Genomic DNA, 19,609 nt, shown 5'->3' with positions numbered 1-19,609 from the left:
ACTGCTTAGAGGGAGAAGTTGTTAGCTCTCCTTGGTCATTAAACCAAATGGAGAATTTGGAATGCAGACAGCAGGGAAAACAGAGGTTTTGTGGAAGAAGATGACTTACTCTTTTATTAGAACTATCTGAACCCAATGTAATTGCCATCTCAGTTCTGGAATAGCAAGTTATGGCTTTTCAGAAGCAAGGAATTTAAAATGGTTAGCTGGCCTTCGGAGTGGTGACGTGTAAGTGCGTGCAGCAAAAGCAGCAGTTGTGGTTGTGCTTGCTGGGGAGCATCTGAGGAGGATGTCGTGCAGACTGACACTGACAGCGTGGCAGTTTCAAGGGGCAGGCTTGACACTGCTGTGGTACTCCCTGCTAGAATTGTTTGGGGTCTGGTGGCTCACCAGGAAAGGCAGGAGAAAAAATTGCCACTCTTTTGGGAAATGGTGAGGACAGATTGCTTTGACAGTGAGTAAATCAGGATAAAACCCTGTACCCATCATCTGCCTCTTGTTTTGCCTGTTATTTCTTTGCAAAATGATGGAAAACATTCATCTGAAACACATGTCTAAGCATTAATCAGGCCAAACCCATCAATTCAACAGTGATGCTCTATTTTATCCAGACTGTACTCTGTAGCAAGAAGCCACATTATTTCTGCACAAATTCTTCTCCCTTTTCCTGATTATTTTTGCCTTTCTGCCTTCTGACTGGTATTTGTTGAAGATATCTATGCACAAAGAGCCTTTTTCTCTTGTGCCCTTCCTGCCCACATATTACAATTGAGCCCAAGTAACATGACAAGCGGTTGCTGTAGAAGTTACTGAGATATAAACAGAGAGACACAGCCTTTGTTATCTAGACATGAAGGAGGAAATGGAGAGTGGGGAGGGGCGGGGAGATTTTTTATTAACTTGCAGTTAGAATGGATTCGAGCTGCAACATCAGTGGAAAGGTATATATTTACCTTTAAGTGCCTCGCTTAGTTCTGTGTGTTCATATGAGCTCCCTTTTACATTGTGCAATTTCTCTCACAGATTCCAGAACCCCCCTCTCCAATGGACTCTTGCAAGGCAGCAGAGCTAGGCCATCTTAGCAGAGAAAATTACAAATTACTAATTTAAGTGCTTCTTAGAATAATTTTCTTTTTGTTTTGTATAATTTCCACACTTATAAAATCAAACTCTCAGTTAAATGTTTATACAGTAATTCAGCCAGCTTAAGCCATCTGCTAGCATGGCATCTGCAAAGCTGTTTTGTTGCATCCTCGGTATTGTTTCCTTCACACATTTTGTAGCCTGGTATTTTGGTTGCAAAAGGATCATTTTATTTTTCAACACAAAAGAAGTGCTGTTTATATCTCTGGATCTAATTGTCAGCTTTATTTCCAAACTCTACCTCAAATCAAGTTCTTATGCCTCTAAAAACCTTATTCTGATTGACATTTACTTTTCAAAACCTATATTCAGTCTTATCTTGCTCTTTTATTATACCTGCCTCTATATCAGTATTTGAAAAAATCCTTATCATTTGTGAAGAGTATAGGTGGGCTCAGAGCATTAGTATTCATACTTGCATGTTAACAACTGTTATAACGTGTACCAGAGGGAAAATATTATTTCTTGTAAATGCTCAATAATTACAGTCTTTATTGCATCAAAACCTGTGTTTTGACAGATAGTGGAAAGCTTTCAAAGTTTGTGTGGGATGGATGACAGCTGCAGGTGGAAAATATTTTTTTAGATATTGGGTTTTCTATCCCTGATACTGTAAATATTCTTCCAAAATAACATTAACCTTCCACACAGGGCTGGTAGTGTTCAATGATAATACGTGTATTAGCAAAAGATACCTGGGAAATAACTCTTAATGATTCCATCTAATTAATCTATGGCTGGGACATTAACGTCTCTTTTCATTAAGTTGGGAAGTATGAAAGACTAGAAAATTACTGCTGTGCTGGATTTAGTGCTTTAGGTATAATTTGAATGGATGTGCTAAATTCTTGGTCGTAACTTGCACTAACACCTAGTCTAAGACAAATTAAAAGGGAAGCTTATCTGCTATTGCACTTTCCAAGAATACCTGGGTGCTTTTAAGCCAATTGCAAGCGTATGCCTTTGTGAAGGGATTTTTTTTTTTTAAACACATCCTATGAGACACTCTCCAATAATTTCCAGCACATGTGATATCTCAGGTTTTGTAAACACCAACACACAAGATGAGGCTGGATGGTCATTTTTTCTGTTTTGCTTTTCTTTTGGTTTATTTTTTTAAGTGTGCTGTCTTACTGGATAAACATTTGCATTTGCAATGAAGTCGTGTCAACCAGTAGCCCACTGCACTGCAAATGAGGTCATGAGAAGCCTGAGAAAGTTCATCTGAACTTGCAATTCTTTTGTTTGGGGTGGGATGTTCTGATCAAGTTTGTGCTACAGTCAACTGGACCTAACACCATGATTTGTGCTGAAAGCTTAACTCATGTGTTTTAAGAGTTTAACGAGCACAATAGTGATGCTGCCTCCTCATTTAGACACATTCTGGGTTTTGTGTGAAATGCCTGAGCCTCTGGGGTTTCAAGTGTCTCTTGAATGTCAAGATACCTCGATAACCTAATAGGATTTCAGGTTTTCAATGAGTTTGAGAGTTATCCAGTTGTGTTTATTCCATCTTGAACACTACGTTGGTAGTGTTTGGTCTATTGAAGTCAATGACAAGGCTCCCACTGACTTTAATGGGATCAGAATTGCCAACCTAGAGAGAAAAGGCAGCAGGATGTAAGATTTCTGTCAACTGCCTTTAATATTGCATCTAAATTGAGAAGGCCACTTCTCTTACTTGGAGGTTGTGGGGATGCTAAAGTGTACTTGACAGATGTCTTGCCAAGGGTTCAAGCTGATTGCTGAGAAGTAGCTCTCAGCAGCCTCTCTTAGACCGATAGTGAATGCAAGTTGGGCTTGAGCATCACTCCATTCAGAGTGATTAAACAAGGCAGAGACAAACTATCTGACATCAAGTGCTGCCACGTTTTATTAGCCCCTTGCATCACACAGAAGGCCAGAAGGCACCAGCCAGATATGTGGGCAGATATAAGATGTTCAGATTCCAGCTATGCTTAACTGATAATACTCCTGAAAAACAAATTAACTGTGTCTGGCTGCTGCAAGGGTTCAAATCTGACCTTTTATCCTTTTTTTTCAATGATTAGATGGACCAGCCAAAACTGTAGACCCCAGCACCATTTCAGATCACCAGTAACTTTCTGAGGAAGAATCCTTTTCCAAGAAAAAGTCCAAGGAGCTGAGACAAAGGGTTTGATACTGTACCTGGAACGCTTGTTTCACAGATGGGGCTCCCTATGGAATGTCATTCCTTGAGAAGTCAGCAGGGGTCACTTAAGTTCATTATTTTGCAGCAAATTCACTTTTGGACTTGTCAGAAAGTAAGTGCTAAATGTCCTTTAGGTATTTATCATTTATGCCACTGAGTAATTTTCCCTTCTGTAATGTAACTGGGCTGAAAAAAAGTGTTCAAAAGTATGTAAGGAGAGTTAGATAGCACAGTTCCAATACAGCAGAACACATATTTCACATGTTGCCAACTGAGAAAGATTGTGCCACTTAAGAGCATATTGCACTTTAATAGAAATTTATTGTCAAAAGAGTATCCTCCTAGCAGGATATGGCATTGTGGCAAAACAGGAGATAGAGATCTTGTTAAAAACCATCATTTTTACTTGTATGAAGCAAATGGAAAAATACTGAGATAGAGTCAACTGACTGGCACCAACAGGAAAGGATCTTCTGCGTGTTTGCTGGGAAGCCAGGCACATTTCCATTCCTCCTACTGGAGAAAGAAGGAGAGGTGTGTATCCCATCAAAAGAAAGCATTTCTCTCTTTGAGTGACAGCACACATGCACACTCACACTGTGGAAGTTCCTGCAGCTCCAGCTTCCCATCCTAGGGTCTCCCCAGGCTCCCTTCCCTCCCACCACTGCTGTGCTCAGCCCCCTCCTCTGCCCTGGCCTCTGAATGGAGCATCTTAGGTCTTCCATCAGCAAAGCCTTGGCTCCATATTTGGAAAGGGATACAGATCCAAATATTTCAAAAGCTAAATTTCCAATGTTGGTTGCTTCTTAGAGGTCTATTTAAGGAGATCATTTAAAAGGAAGACCTCTGAAATCCATAGGGACTCCAGCAGAAATCCTGGAGTTTTCTATACATTTGCTTTCTATTTCAGAATTTTTCATGTAGAGCAAACAACTTATTGAAGTTGCAGTGGAATTCCCCGGTTTTCAAGGTGGGCTCATCAGAGTCCACCTTGAACATCAGCTAGAGGAGTAGCTCAAAAAAACCTTTGTGATGAGCAGGATGTTACCTTGTTTATGAGAACACCATGCTGTTGTCAAGAAAAATGAGGTTGTAAAAAAGCTGGGATAGGAAGAGCCTCAAATTTTTTTGGAAGCATTGAGTGTCATGTGTGGGCTTGGAGCCAGAGCTCCTTTAATCCTGAGTTGGTGCTAACTAAAACTGACTGGTTTATAAATGTCACACAGAAATCAGAATTGCTTGGTGCATGATCCAGAAGATCTCTGCATTCATCTATTTTGTACCCAGAGCAGTTTGGAGCTGTTCTAACTACCTGCCTAACTTGATCAGGACATGCTGTTTTCTTGGTGAGCCTTGGCATTGAAGGTTCCTGCTTTTCTGATAGTGCCAGGACATGGAGCAGCAGGGCTCTCTGAGCTCCCATCCCTCAGCCTCCTCTTCCCTTGCACTGCAGTTTTTGTGGCTAGATTGAGTGTGAGCTACAACAAAAGGAAACTAATGGTTCTCCCAAATTAGACTGTGTTTTGCCAGAGGAGTTTAAGAGGCTCATGGCTTAGTATAGCAGCTTTGGCATTGTTAGTACTGCAGCAGAGAAGCCTGTCCAAGAAGCCTGGCTGAGGCTGGAAGGAGGTGCTACAGACAGATGAAGAGGACACCATAAAGCCTCTAATGCTCCCAGAGATAAAGCACTGAGGGAGCTAATCTGGGACACATAAATTATCAGCATAGCAGATGTAAGAAAAAGCATTGCACAAAGAGTAAAATAGAGTTCAGTGGAAGTAGGTCTGACCAGATGTGCAAACACACACCTAGGCTGATAGAAATAGGAACAAGGAATATGAGTCTTCAGCAAAATTTAGGGTGACCCAGTAATGTCATTCCTGACCTTGCCTCTACTGTGGAACTTAAACCTGACTTTCTTTGCTCTCTTGTTCTGCTATTGATTAACCTGGGCATTAATGTTCTCTTTTTACATTTCTTTTTCTTTGCTACTTGGTTTGTTGCAGTTAATTCATTGCATGATTGTCCTAAAAGAGCAAAGGGCCTTCAGCATGGCAACTGAAAGCACAGAGATGCAAAGGTGCTTCATAGTCTGACAAGGTCAAGAAGTATCAATAGCTCAATGCACAAAACTCTGCTACTAAATATGAATATGATGTGTGCATGAGGATGTTGACGAGCAAAACCAAACAATTGAATGAAAAGTGGCTGTAGGAGCTCAGATACTTTATTAGTGTTCATTTGACATTTTAAGTGAGCAACTTATAAGTATGTAAATATACACATGCACTTTTGAATTTCATCACTGCAGAAAGATAACCTGCTGCTGGGCAATATCAATTCCTGCATAAGTAGAACTGCTGTTGGACATGTACTGATTTCCTAATAATAGTCAAAGTGATCATTCAACCTACATTTAGCATGCTGGGATTTAAAATGCAAAACAGCAACATACTTCATGCAAATGCCAACTCTGCCTATGTTCTAGGGTGCATGTCCAGAGGAGGAAACAATAAGTTTATTCTTCTCCCCAATTAGACTTTTGTGAAGGGCTCAGTTATGTCTCCAACTATCACATTGAACATGCACTAAAGCAGCACATTAATGTGCCTTTTAATGCTTCTTAGGAGTAGATCAAAAGAAATGTCAGGTGCACTTTACATTCCTCCTGTGATGTGTCTGAGGCTGTTAGTGCATCACCTCCGCAAGGGCCGTTGTTCCCAGCCTGCTGTGCTCGGGCTGTGGGCGCTGTGCTGGGACACTGCCCTCTAAAAATGCCCAGGGATTTGCTTCCATCCTGCTACACCTTGTGTCTTGGCTCCACAGCTGGAGGAAGCCAGTAGAGTCATGCTGCTGTCAGCAAAAGAGGGGTTTGGTCTTTGCTTTTCAGTGGGAGAAAGAGTTGTTGAAATCAGTCCTGGAGAAAACATCTTAAAACTTAAGATGCCGGAAAATGGAACTTAATTAATGGGAGCAAACTTGCAAACCTCCACAGCAAACTGTTATTATTTTGCTTGCTTGCTTGAGGGAATATGTCAGAGCAGTGTTTACCTTTTCTTAGTGCAAGCTTGGCTGTTCTACCCATCATTTACTTTTACATGATTAGCAGGTGAAGTTGTAGCTCTGTCACTCTAAACACAGGGTGCTTAAAATGTGCAAGAGAAAACTTTCCATAGCCAGGACAGCATTGCCATTCCACTGGCCCTGGGTCCCTTGGCTCCACAACGGAGTGGTGACTGATGCAGCTCATTGTTAGCATGTGGCTCTTGTTGGAGTATGGGGCTAATATTGGCCAAAAGATTGCAGAGTGCATTTGGCACGTGATGCAGCCAGGATGTTGCGGGCACCCTCTGCTGTACCAGACACTGACAATAGAGCTGGGCCTCTGAGGTTTGCAGAGCTGAGTATAGCTTAAAAATGGAAGATAAACAGCAAAGAAAATGTACCTGGTGTCAGCTATAGGGGCAAAACTGCAAAGCAGGAGACAAGGCTAAGGAAAGTATGTGAGGAGCAAGAAAACAGAAATGCTGCAGTGTGCAGGATGACATGGACGAGGACAAGAAGCTGGAATTAATGCAGAAGTGGGGAAGCAGTGAGAAAGGTTCAAGTTTTGTAACAAAGTTCATTTCTATATGTTTTCCTCTTTCAAATGGATGCTTTGAATAAATAGTACTTTCATTTCCCATGAGGCAGGGGTGAATAATAAGTACCTCATCTGGGGACGCCGATCTCCCCAACATCAGTCATCTGCTTGCAGCCTTACACTCCAGCAGTGCTTTGGCTGAGCAAATTAGCCTGAAGTGTTGTGCCCTTGGCTGGCAAATCCTTTCAACCTGGTTGAACGGACAAAATGAATACCCAGATTGTTCCTACGTCTGTTATTCTCTCGTGTTTATCTGGCTGAGCTGTCAGTCAGGCCATTATAACTGTGGTGCACACTCAAATGACTTGTCCACTCACAAAAGCAGAGTCTGTTGATGATAAGCTAAACAAAACTGGAGAGCGACTGTTGACAGAGTTGGGGATCTTGCAAATGTCTCAGGTAAAAGCAGAAATGCAATTTGGGAAGGTACAGACAGAGCTTTTCTTAGGCGTGTGTAGTTTTTAAGTGTTCACGGGGATTTGTCGGCAGACGATAAATGGGCGTTTGTAATGAATTGGGTTCCTCTCTACTTTAAACAAATTAAGCGGCACGAAGAAGATTTCTGAAACTTGAATGTGAGGGTATATTGCACTTCCAAGAATTAATTAGCCTGAAAAGACATAATTTACTCAAGCAGACTTTGCCAGGGCAGAGCGTTGCTGCCCCAGCCACGGGAGGAGGGACAAACACCCACAGTGCATCAGGTGGGCTGCACGGGGCTGTGGGGAGCACGGCCAAGCCTTCCCAAAGGGCTCTGCACCGTCGGCCCTGGGCTTTAACTGCCCTCTTTCTGCTTTTCAGGACCTGAGGGTTTGAACGTGGCTGTTGCTTGCTCCTTCCTAGGCAGGGAGGATGTTTGCATGATGGCAGTGTATTAGTTTTACTCATGAAAAGAACGGGGCTTCTTAAATATCCAGCAAAGCAGTGAATGACACAAATGGAGTGTTGTATGAAGATTTATTTTATGAGTTTTTCCATGAAGACCCTGAGTTAGAAGTAGGACTCTGAGCCACTCCTGAAACTGATTTGATTGCATGATATTGAATAATGCAGTGCCTTTCTGCTGAATGCGACTATAGCTAAAGCCACTTCTGTCCTTTAGTCTGATGTTTGTGGCAAAAATTAACAAGTTAAAGTTTTCAGACTGTGAATGTGAACAGTCTCAGGTGTTTGAGCAGTACTGAGTCATATAACAGAAATTGTCTCCTTCAGCTCCTTCCCATACAGAGAAACCCAGCATCTTACTTTCTGCAGTGGAGAGAAAAGACAGAATTGAGTAAGACTGCAATGGTTTAAATCCTCATAAGTGTCATGAAGAGGCAGAGGAAAACTTAAGCAAAGAAGGTCCTATGTCTTGCTGAGAGTTTGTTAAGATGCACAGTTAGGGAGGGAGATGCTGCTGAGAGCATGGCACAGCAACAACTCTTTTATCAGCAGCTGGTGCCTTCAAAATCCCAACCCCAGTAGCCTTGTTGGCGGTGATGATAAGTGTAACGGATGGAACAGCTATTTTTCATCAAATGCTTGTTAGTCAATTTATTAGACTCCTAATATCCTAATGCACTCATTTGGCAGGCATCTCAGCAAACGAGGCTCGCAGTGGAGTGTACTCACTCAAAGTCACGGTAACTCGCAGGTTGCTGATTTCTCATCAGCACTCAGAAGATAATTTGCAAATGTGCCATTTATCATTATGCGCTTTGTAGAAGCAGATCTCATGAATGGGATAAACAGATAAGAGAGTCTAGTAATGAACATTTCCTTCCCAAACAATGCTGCCGCCTTCTAGAGTATTACGTTTTATATACCTTGCAGATGCTGCACCTCTTTGTGCACCTGAGTTTGCCTGTGCTATTGAAATAGCTGGGCGCACAGTTTTTTAAGGATGGTTGCTAATGCACTTGTCCATCTCTCTGCTGAAGGAACGCAGAGTTGAACCAGGTTAGACATTGTCTGCTGGAAGACATAAAATCTCTATTTGTTGCAGTTTACAAGCAATGGGCATGTGTAGACTTCACCATGAAAAGCCACCACTTACCTTCCAGCTTTCCTTTCCTCACTGGAGACACGAGCATCTGTGAACAACCACTGTTAAACCCAGCAAAAGGATTATTCAGAGGCGGGATGGTGAGGATTATATGGTGGGGGCTGCTGAAGGAGCACTTTTTTCCACACCAAAGACAACAGGCTTTATGGATGGTCTGACCTGCACTGCCGTTCACCGCTGTGTTTGACTTTGCATCGCTGGTTGCTTTTTATTTGCTTGTTCACTTTTTACTGGGAAGAAGTTGAAAGTAACAGAAGCCCAGTGATCAGTCTGCAAATGTGATTCCCATCTCCCTTTGTGACATTCAGGGTGGAAGCCCTGCATACAAATCATTACTACTTATTTTAAAATCACAGATGTGATTTTATTAAATGAAAGGTGTAACAAGAAGCCCAGCAAAGGCAGGAGCCCTTTTGCCAAATGGCTCTGTGTATTTAGCTCTGTGACTGCTCTCCAGCAGAGCTGGGAAACCATGCAAAGATATTGATAATTGATTCCGTTTTATATAAGTTAAAAACTAGCTTTTCCCTCCTAGTGTGAAGGTAATGGGTTTTGTCTGTAGAAAGATAATAATTCTATGAACCATTTCGACGCCCGCTACTAAAGAATAGTACAGCTTGCACTTGAACGTAATGCCCGTGTCAGCTCAGCTTTTTAAACATTCATCTTAAAAGAGTCTTCAAGGACTGGAAAGAGATCTTCCCCAGACGCCAAGCTAAGTTTGAGGAACTTAAAAAGTCATGAAGATCCTGTCAATTAATGTGTTTATTCTCATACGCCTACTCTGGAAAAAAACATCTTCAGACATGAAAGCTGTTTTCTTTCAATTAAAGAGTTGTCATTGCATTTAGTTTTCATAGATAATGGAGAGGGGATTTTTTCTCTCCCCTTTACTGTATTGGGGGATAAATGCATCTTTTTTTACTTCTTACCTTTTTGCTCAGAATAATCTTCATTTATTGCATGAACAAAAAAAGAGAAGGAAGAAGAGAGCTAAATTGAAGCCTTGTCTCCAAATCTGTATGCAGGAGGTGACTTGATTTAGAAGCTTTTGGTAATTTCTTTTTTGTTCACACTCCTTCAGTTGAAAGGCTTCCACAAGCAGTGTTACAGCACGGAAGGGAGGAGATGGAGAAATTTATCAAGCTATTTATCAAATTATTTTCACAGTCTGTCAAAGTCACAAGCATGCTGGAAAAGAAACATAAAGAGCGTGTTGAAACAGAGGAGCACGTCTGAGTGAGCAGCCGGACTGCAGCACAACCGGAGACCTGGGGACTGCTCTTGACTGTGGCTGCATCTGCCCTCAAACCCAGCCCTGACACTTGTGGCATTAAATCCTGGCTTGACAGATTGTGGACTGAGGAAAGGAAATAGAAAACATCAAAACTGGCCTAGTGGAATGTGTGGGCTTTACAGCAAGAGGATCTTTAAGGTCCCTTCCAAAATAAACCATTCTATGGTTCTGTGACTCTGTGATCATTAAATAGAGGGAGAGGTCAGAGAGAAGGGGATAGACATCCCCTCTCTGAGTCTCTGCTGAGATTTATAGCTGGGGATGGTGTTGAATCTAAATGGTGCCCATCCTGGGGTGAGGAGTGAATCGTACCCTGAGACAGGACACCATGCTTTGGAGAAAACAGCTTGGAATGTGCATCCTTGGTGATGGGTCTTGGGAGACAGCACTGGCAAAGCAGAGGGAAAAATAAAAAAAAAACCAACTGAGAGTGAAGGAACCAGTCTAGTAAGAAATCTTTAATTTCTAATGAGCTTTAAAGGATTTGAGAGAGTTGATTTTTTTTTTAACAAACCAGTTCAAGTACATGCCTTCAGATTATAAAAGTACCTGAAATTGCCTAGAATATCAGCATGCATAGCTTGTTAATATTTACATATATTTACATGGGAAAACAAGAAAGCTCTACAGTTATTTACAGTCTACATAGGAGAAGAGAAAGGCAGCATAATTGTATTTCCTAAAATACAGTAGTTGAATAGTCAGCACATGCATATTAAGATATATTTGCATGATAGAACGCAAATGTTTTAAGACATACCTTTTTAACTCCCTATGCTAAGGTATAATAAAGGTAATTTTTTTGTGTTTTGTTTCTAGTCTATTTGCATCAAGTGCTTTAAAAATGTTCACTAACACAGCGGCGGCATTATTTACCCTGGCAATTAAAGCAACAGTACACACGATTATTTCCTACTAACTAGCAACAAGCTGCTGGTGAATGAAATATCTATTGTTTCTCATTATCCATCGACCAACATACAGGGATCTCTCCTTGTAAAGGCAGTGCCTAAGCTATCACCATTAATTATAGAAGTAATATAAATGAGACTCTACAGTATGTACTAAATGAAATATTAACAAGACCAGTGTCTTTGAGCCTGAAAGATGCACTAACAGGGCACACTTTACAGCAGGCTATCTATGAAAATCACACATACATAATACAGGAGTGCCTGGCTTACAGCTCTAAGCCTAGATTTTAGAGGCCCGTTTGCTAGATCTGTATTATTGCAAAATACATTCCCTTAATTAGTTTCTGGAAGACAGAGTTAGTAGTTACTTTCTTACCATGATACTTCCCCATCATAACACCCTGTGTTTTTTCAATGCATTGTGTTATTGAATTGTGTATGTCTGTATGTGTATGATGTGCATATGTGTGTGTTTATCAACAGATGAAAAACAGTCTTTATCTTTAAAACCTAAACAAACAGCTCGTTAAATATCTGTCCCAAAAGGTCACTTCCTTAAAAAGCATTGTGTGGCTTTTTTTTTTTTAACTCATGTCTGAAATAAAATTCTGCCTAAAAAATTATCTGTGCAATGAAGGAAGGAGCCAAATGTCAGCATTGCAATGATATTCTTTGCAATACTGCATATGAAAAAGTCTAAATCTGGACTAGTAATAGTATTAAAAAGCTATATAAATATATACAGCATATACAGTACTGTATGTATACATACATTTATATAAAGTATATATATAATTAAAGTACAGCAAAAACATAAAACATTTCAATTCAGCATAAGTTAAAAACAGAAATGATTTCAATGAACTCTCATCTGTGTATGCCCAAACACCAGCCAGACCAGTTCTGATGATTTAGTTGTAGCAGTGTATCTAATCTCTCTTTTTTGGCAGGATATGTTTATTGTCAACAACCTATTTGCTCAACATTTTAAATTGCCCTTGCCTGGAAGAATCCACCTTTAGCTGGCAGGTTATGTGTTTCAGGAGAAATTCCAATCCTCCACAGGATTTCTGTTTTGACCGTGGCCAACAAGTTGTGATAGTATTTGCACTTGTGATCACGTTTGTATAAATGTGCATCACAGAGGGTGAGCTGCCATGGATGCTCAGGTGGGAGCAGCCCCCAGCAGGGCTGGGGTGCCCAGGGACTGTCCCTGACATGCTCTTTTCTTCTCACCCCACTGGCCAGTGCTGGTACACAGGGCAGGGGGCAAGCAATGGACTGCAGCATCATTTCTTCAACCTGATCTCACCCTTACCCTGTTACACTCTAAAATGAAAATTGGTAATTTTCCTCAGGGATTTTTCCCAAGTCTAGAAATGAGCAGAAGAATGCTGCATTGCTGCACTGCTCCACACCAGCCTGTGAGAAAAGATCGTAGACATTTGCATGCAGTGTTCAAAACTGCCATTTCAGTGGAGCAATGATGTCTTAAAAGTGGAAATCAGGTGTGAATGGGGGTTCAGTGGGCTGGAGAAGGAATTGCTGCACTGATGTGCCTGGAAATATGGTGTGTTGATAAAGAGCCCTGTGAGGAGTGCTGCTGCTCCTGCCCTGAAATGCTAATGGAGCAAGGTAAAGCCACAGGCTTCATTATAGTTTTTGGAGTTTAAGATGTCTCTGTGTCAGCCTTGAAACATTTTTCAGAAGCTGATTGTGGACTTCAATAAGATTCTGGAAAAAAAATAAATACGGTGCTGCCTGTGGGAACCAGCTCCCTTCCAGGTGCTGTGGCAAAAGCTTTTAAATTGCACAGTCTGGTGTTGTCTTAACCATTGTGTGATTTTAGCTGAGATATCTGTGAGGGGCTGGCAGATACAATACCAGACCGATGGGATATATGTGCCCTTCTGAAGGACAGCTGTGGAGCACGTGGGATATCCTGAGGCAGCTCAGATGTCTCAAGATCCATGTTAGGCAACTGAATCCCACCCCTGGTATGCCATGGTGGCTCTGCCTAGCATATGCAAAGGGTGGGAGAGATGAATGCATGGATCACCCTTTCAGGGACTGTTTCCCTCTAAAGCATCCATTTTTTAATAACTCACTCTTGTTTTGGCTAGTAAGAGTTTTACCAGGTTCTCTGTGAGCTGGGCAAAAATGGATGTGAGAGGGAAGACACTGGAACAGGACCCAGAGTAGCAGACAGCTTCACAGGTTAAAGAATTAAGTTTATACAATAGAGAAAAATAGGCATGATTTTAAAAGATAATTACATTTTTGTCAGCTATTTTGCCAACCTTGTTCTACATCTTCTACACATTTTAAAATGGTTTATACTATAACACTTTGTACTTACACAGTGCTTTTCCAAATTAAGTGTGAAAGCACTCCATAAATCTGAACGACTCCTCACAACACCCCTGTGAGGTGGGTAAATAAGAGTACTCTCCCCATTTCATAGCTGGGAAAAGTGAGGTACGTGGAGTTGAAGTGACTTGTCCAAGCTCACTAGGGAAGGAAGAGTCAGAAAGAGGAAAACAACCCAGTTCTCCTGACTTCATGTCCTGTATTGTATTTTTTTTTCTCCTGTGCAATGGTTGCAGACAATCTGTTTGATACCGGATGTTGGAGGTTGGAAGTTTTCAAGTGCTATCATTGCTGTAATTGAGAACATACGGGGGGTTGCATAACACAAACAACATGGTGCATTATCAAAATACATTTATTACAATGGACACGATTTCTTTTGCAAAGTTAAAACCCAGAATGTAAGTTAAATATAGCTGCATATACTGAATAGTTGAAATAATCACTAGGTCTTAATGCCTCAGCAGTTGAAAACAAATCCTCTTTCGTGAACTACTGAAGTTTCCTTACTCAAAGAACATAGCACACTTATCTCCTATAATGTATGTAAAGAATACTGTAAATGTGTAAGGGTCTTAATGACACTAAGAAAAGTTACAGCTTGAAACCAACTATGCTTTGCAAGTAGAGAAGCTGATGGAGCTTTGAGTCTTTGTAGTTGGGAATTAGTTGAAAAAGGAATACATCAGAAGGGAAAAAGCAGACCTTATAGATTTTGGTTTATCCGTTGTATTGTCTCCTAAGAGATGCTTTGCTGGTTCAACTGTGGTAATGGGAGAAGGGGAGGTGGTTGAGCACCTCTGGTTTAGATGTGGTTCGGTGAGACCTTTGAAAAGACTGTACGTACAGTGTCAGTTCAGGTCACATTTTCCTGCTGGCGCTTCGGTGGAAATAGGACCTGAAGTCAATTGAGCCCAATTTGGGGTTTAGATCATATTTGGCAGCTCCAAAGTTTTATTCTTTTAGCTGCAGATATGATTTCAGTTTCACACTCTCCCAAAATAGCAAAGGCAGGTCTCAATTTCATATTTCCTTGCTGAAAAAGCAATCAAGGAATCCTGTTTTCCTACAGGACATTAATACACATATTCTGAGCATTATTCATAAGAAAACTGTGCATCTGGGATTGCTCTGAGTAAGAGGACTGCAGCAGGAACTGAACAGTTCTCCTGTCATCTCACAGGCGAGACTAAAACTTGTTCACTGCATTGTTGGAAAAGTGACTGTTCCTCACAGCTCTGAGTTATCCCAGTAGGAAAAGGAGCAGAGTAATGCCTGACACTGAGAAGTAGCTCCCTCAGCTACAGCTGGCCTCAGCCATGGGTGATATCACCAAACAGCTCTTAAGATTGCTCCTAAAAACACTTTGGATACTGAGGAATCCTGGAGGTTGAATGAGGACATGAGGATTTTAGACGTGCTAGTGTTTTTCAGAAAAGGTCCTTGTGCTCCATGTTGTTCACGAGAACTTGGGCTTGATGGGAAAAAAATTACCAATTCAAATTACAGAGAAAGGAATAAGTATAGTTTGAGAAAGCTCTGCACCTCAATCCCAGCTGGGGTTTGCTAGCAACACCAGAAGGAGACAAATCTGTTCTGCGGGCAGTTGTCTCCCAGCTGCCCCCAGGCAGCACAAACCCCACAGTGCCCACCCCAAGCATCAGCATCAGGCTCACCACAACCTCAGCCACTGCTCCAGTCTGTGGAGCCTCTGAGAAGGCAGCAAACCTGTGCTAATTCCCACCAGGTGGAGATGAGGCTCGAGGAATGTAAAACTGCAGCTGTCACTTTAGGGTTTGGTTTGGATAATTTGGAATCGATCATTGTGGAAACAGATTCTGTATAATTTTGATATTCCAAGGAGGTTTTCTATTTTGCATCAAATCAGGAAATGGCCACTGCTGAAGCCAGCTGGTGAGGGGTATTTCCCTCTATCAGAATGAACTCTTCAGGGTGCTTATCAGGGGCACAGAGAAGGTATGGGACACCCCATTGGTTTCATATCTGGAATAGGTTCATACTGCCTTTGTTGCTAGGTTAGGTCAGTGGTTGAACTCGATGATCTTCCCCAACCTTAATGACTTTATGATTCTACCTCACACTGCTGTGTAATGAGTTATTTGGCTGTAAATGGTATGCTCACAGTGCCTTTGTGTGAATCTGATATTTTACTGTAAAGGATGTGTTGGCTTTGTCTAATAGTCCTGGTATAATAACAGGAACAGCCTGAAGAGTTTTAAGGACTTGCCTTTTTATTTTACTTGAGCTGCTTGCTTTGAATCTGGCCCTTGTCACAAATACTCTCATGTCATTTTGAATTCACCTCTTTCCAGTGGCCATCTTTTAAAATGCTCTGTGCTGAGCTTAACCTCAGGCTACGAAGATAACTGGCCTTTATCCTTAATTTTTCATAAGAAAATAAACCCCTCCTTTTCAAATAAGCTGATCCCATCTCCCTGGCAGATAATGTTGAGTGCTGTGTGCTCCTAACAGAGTTTAGAGTGGATCCTATTCATTCATAGTTGATAAATATACAGATAAGTTATGGCTTTGTTTCTATTATTTATATGCTTGGAATGTAAACTTGCTTCAGAACAAAAGTCTAATTTTAGAAAATAAACATGCATTTGAAAGTAGACAAATCTAAAAACTAAACATTAACTGTGTAATATGGTTTCTTATCAGGAACATAAATGGTATCTCAGAATTCTAACGGATGCATTACATATATTAATGAAGGTTTTACCATGTGCTCTATCTCAAGAACCCCTTTTCTTTTACTGTATTCAATATTAATTTGCATTTGGTGCCTTCAGTTACAAATTGACTGCTAGCAGTTATGAAATAAATGCCTATGAACTAGTAGCTACTTAGGATTTTCAACTCAACAAAGGATTTTAGAAGGGTGGATAATTTAGATCTTTGAGCCTCAACTATAAATAAACAGCAACTGCTGTATAAATCCCACCCTGCTGCAGAGGAAGATTGTATTACAAAACTGACAAATGATTTGAGGAAGAGAATGATGAACCCTTATTACTAAGACACTCTTCAACTTAATCCAAAACAAGATTCCTGGGTAATTTTACGTGTGCTGGAAAGATTGATAGCGTGGTGCTTGCCCAGCAGCTTTCAAATGTTTGACTGGATCGGAAATGGCATTGAGGCATGATTAAAGATTCAGTTGGGCTTCTCACAAATTCTTTATGCTGTGTATTCATTATTGCAACCCACTGCCTTTGTTGCAGGTTAAAGAAGGCTGACCCCAGCTCTGGTGATTAGCACCCTGTACAACTGATGGACCTGTGGAAAAAAATGTTTAGGTTGCCTGACGCTTTTAGCATTGTTTATCAGCTGAAATTGTTGGGGGGGGGGGCCTTAATCACAATGGATCAGGGAGAGTCTGTGACAACTGACAAGCTCATTGTTTAAGACATTTTTTAACGAAGTTGTTAACATTAATTCTTTTATATAGTACTCTAATCTTCTTCAAATTATGTTCTGACATGGCACAAACCGCTTGGCATTGAAAGTCATTCAACAGTGATTAAAGTGCTCTTTTTATTGGTTTAAGAATGTTTCATCTTGTATCAGCAGTATGGAATTGTTTACTAATTAGATTCCCTAACATCCTCTGCTGTTGTATGCTGATGATATGTGAACAGGAAAGCTGATGAGTAAAAAATTAAAACTTGTTACTAAACTGTCATACGGCCCAGCATATAAAGATGTCATTCAAAGCACTGTGTTCATAAGGGATAAACAATATTTGCTGAGAAACAGAGCCGTTTCTGGCTAGCAGTGCAGGCAGTTTGCACTTGTCTGCAGCTCTGGCTCCTTGCAGAGGTTTGTGGGATCGGAGTCATAGATGTAAAAGAGGGATTTATCCCTCGGGGACCTTCCCATTCGGCATGGCATATATGAGGCTCCTAGGCATCCCACTTTGGCCAGGAGGTTGGGCTGGAGACCTCTTGATACCCCTCCCAGCCCAAAGTGGGATTTGATTCCTGTGATGCTCACTCCCCTCTGTCCTTGGACAAGTCACTTAGGCAGATCCTCAAGTGTCTGAATGCAACCAGCTCACATTCAGCAAAGTGAATGCTTACATGGCTCTGAGAATCTGGGATTTACCTTCTGTTATGTAGTTTGCTGTCTGACAAATTCTCCTAGGCTTGATAAATTCATGTTTGTCCAGTGTTGTGAGATACTAAAGCTTTACCCTCTATCATTGAAGGGATAAATACGACTGCATTTCTCTTAAGTAATAAGAAAGGTACTTTTCTTTCAATGATAGAACCATTGAATTTTCTTCTTCCAAAACAGCCAACATGATTGAAACATTTAGAAAGAAGTAAGGATACACACAGCCAAAAAGCAAATGGCACGTTGCTTACATCCAGTTCTCAGCAAAACACTGGAGGCATCGCAAGATAAAGTGCTTTGGGCTTCCAGCCACATAATCTTTTATCGCTTAAAGTAAATATCCTATGCTCACACAGGGAAAACTATTCTCTTCTTCTGGAGTCTAGCTTGTGTCAATGCTCAAGGTATAAAGCACTGCTGTTGTGCTCTGGAACGTTTTTCTGCCTGCTGAGAATTTTGCTTAAACTTCGTCAAATTTGACTCATTTGAAAAGATAAATTATTGTTTGGGTTGGATTTTAAACTGGCTCTGATAAACTTCCATTTTATGAATTAGCTAAATTCTATTAAGAGATAGCCTGAGTTTAGCTTGGCTGGACGGATGCTTTTCAGCAATAGCTTGAGGGCTCTCGCTCTGCATTAAGCAATTTAGTTTAATTTTACCTTTCTAATTTTACCTTTCTAATGAAAGTCCAGTTGAATTGCTTGCAAAAAGCTAATAATACTCTTTAGGGGCTTTGAGGCATTCTAAACAGCTGAATACTGTACTGTGGAACTTTATAGGATAGTTGAAATGAGCATAGAAATTTTATTGTTCTCTATTAATATTATTTTTAGTAGAACTCTCTTCCATTTCCGCTACCAACTTTAAGATATTTTCTCTTTTTTTAAAAAAGATACTGGTTTAATAAGAGGATTACTATGTATTATACTAACTTTAAAAATATTTTGGTCTCTTGATAAATATATGCCTTTCAAAATACTTAATACAGACAGTTGTGGTTTACCTTGTGATGGGAGATCATTTCTAAGGTGTGGAGTCATCATTATCAGTTTAATCCCATCTGCTGAGGAAAATGCATGTCTTGCAAACAAATATGCACTTCTTTGCTGCTACAAAGTTGAGATGCCTCAAATAAGGAGAATGGGGGCTTTTTAAACTGCTTCCTGTCCTTGAAGGATGAGAATGCAAAGTAGAGGTCTTCTGCAGGTTGACCCCCTAGCAGCACCCTGAGTTTCCTTGGTTGTGACAATGAAAGGCCAAATAAAAGAGGAGTGGAGGAAAATCACAAGAGGTTGAAGCCTGTTCTCTTTTCCCATTAAATTATCTTAATGCGGCAACAACTAATTTCTCTTCATTTACTTTTTCAATTGCACTTGGCAGCCTCTTTATTCTGATTCTTATCAGCTCATAATTAGTTACCACAGAAAGGACTAAGATGTACATAAATAATCATAAGATGCCAGATAAACTCTATTGGTTTTAAATTAGTGTTGTGTTTTGCTAATGCGCTCTCACCTATTATTTTTAATTATAGTTTACAAAGCAAAACAGCTTCTTGCCCTCTCTCCAGCTGTTCTGGCACTGTGCTTTTAGTCTGTGCCCGGGAATAGCCCATCACCCGTGCCAGGGTGCTTGCCCCAACCCTGTGGCCTCCATCTGCAGGTTTCTGTTGGGAAAATTCAGAGAAACCCATTCTTCCTGTTCTAACATAAATTCACTTGGTATTTAACTAAAAAAAAAAAAGGGAAAGGGAATGGGAAAAAAAAGGAGAAAGCAATAAAAATAAAAAAATCCCTTCTGATCCACAAAAACCTCTAATCTACCCACTCCATTTCTTAAAGCATTATAAGACATGAGAAATGGTTGTTACAGAACA

At 40.7% G+C, this 19,609-nt stretch overlaps 1 protein-coding gene across 1 annotated transcript in view; it reads left to right on the top strand.

Annotated features, from left to right (window-relative positions):
- Positions 1–19,609, top strand: part of WWOX (WW domain containing oxidoreductase) — a 488,590-nt gene that overhangs the window by 467,131 nt on the left and 1,850 nt on the right. The window lies entirely within an intron of this gene.

Source organism: Corvus cornix, chromosome 11 (genome assembly GCF_000738735.6).
Source record: "Corvus cornix cornix isolate S_Up_H32 chromosome 11, ASM73873v5, whole genome shotgun sequence".
In the NCBI taxonomy this organism is placed as follows: Eukaryota; Metazoa; Chordata; class Aves; order Passeriformes; family Corvidae; genus Corvus; species Corvus cornix.
This window is presented reverse-complemented; position numbering and strand designations above follow the sequence as displayed.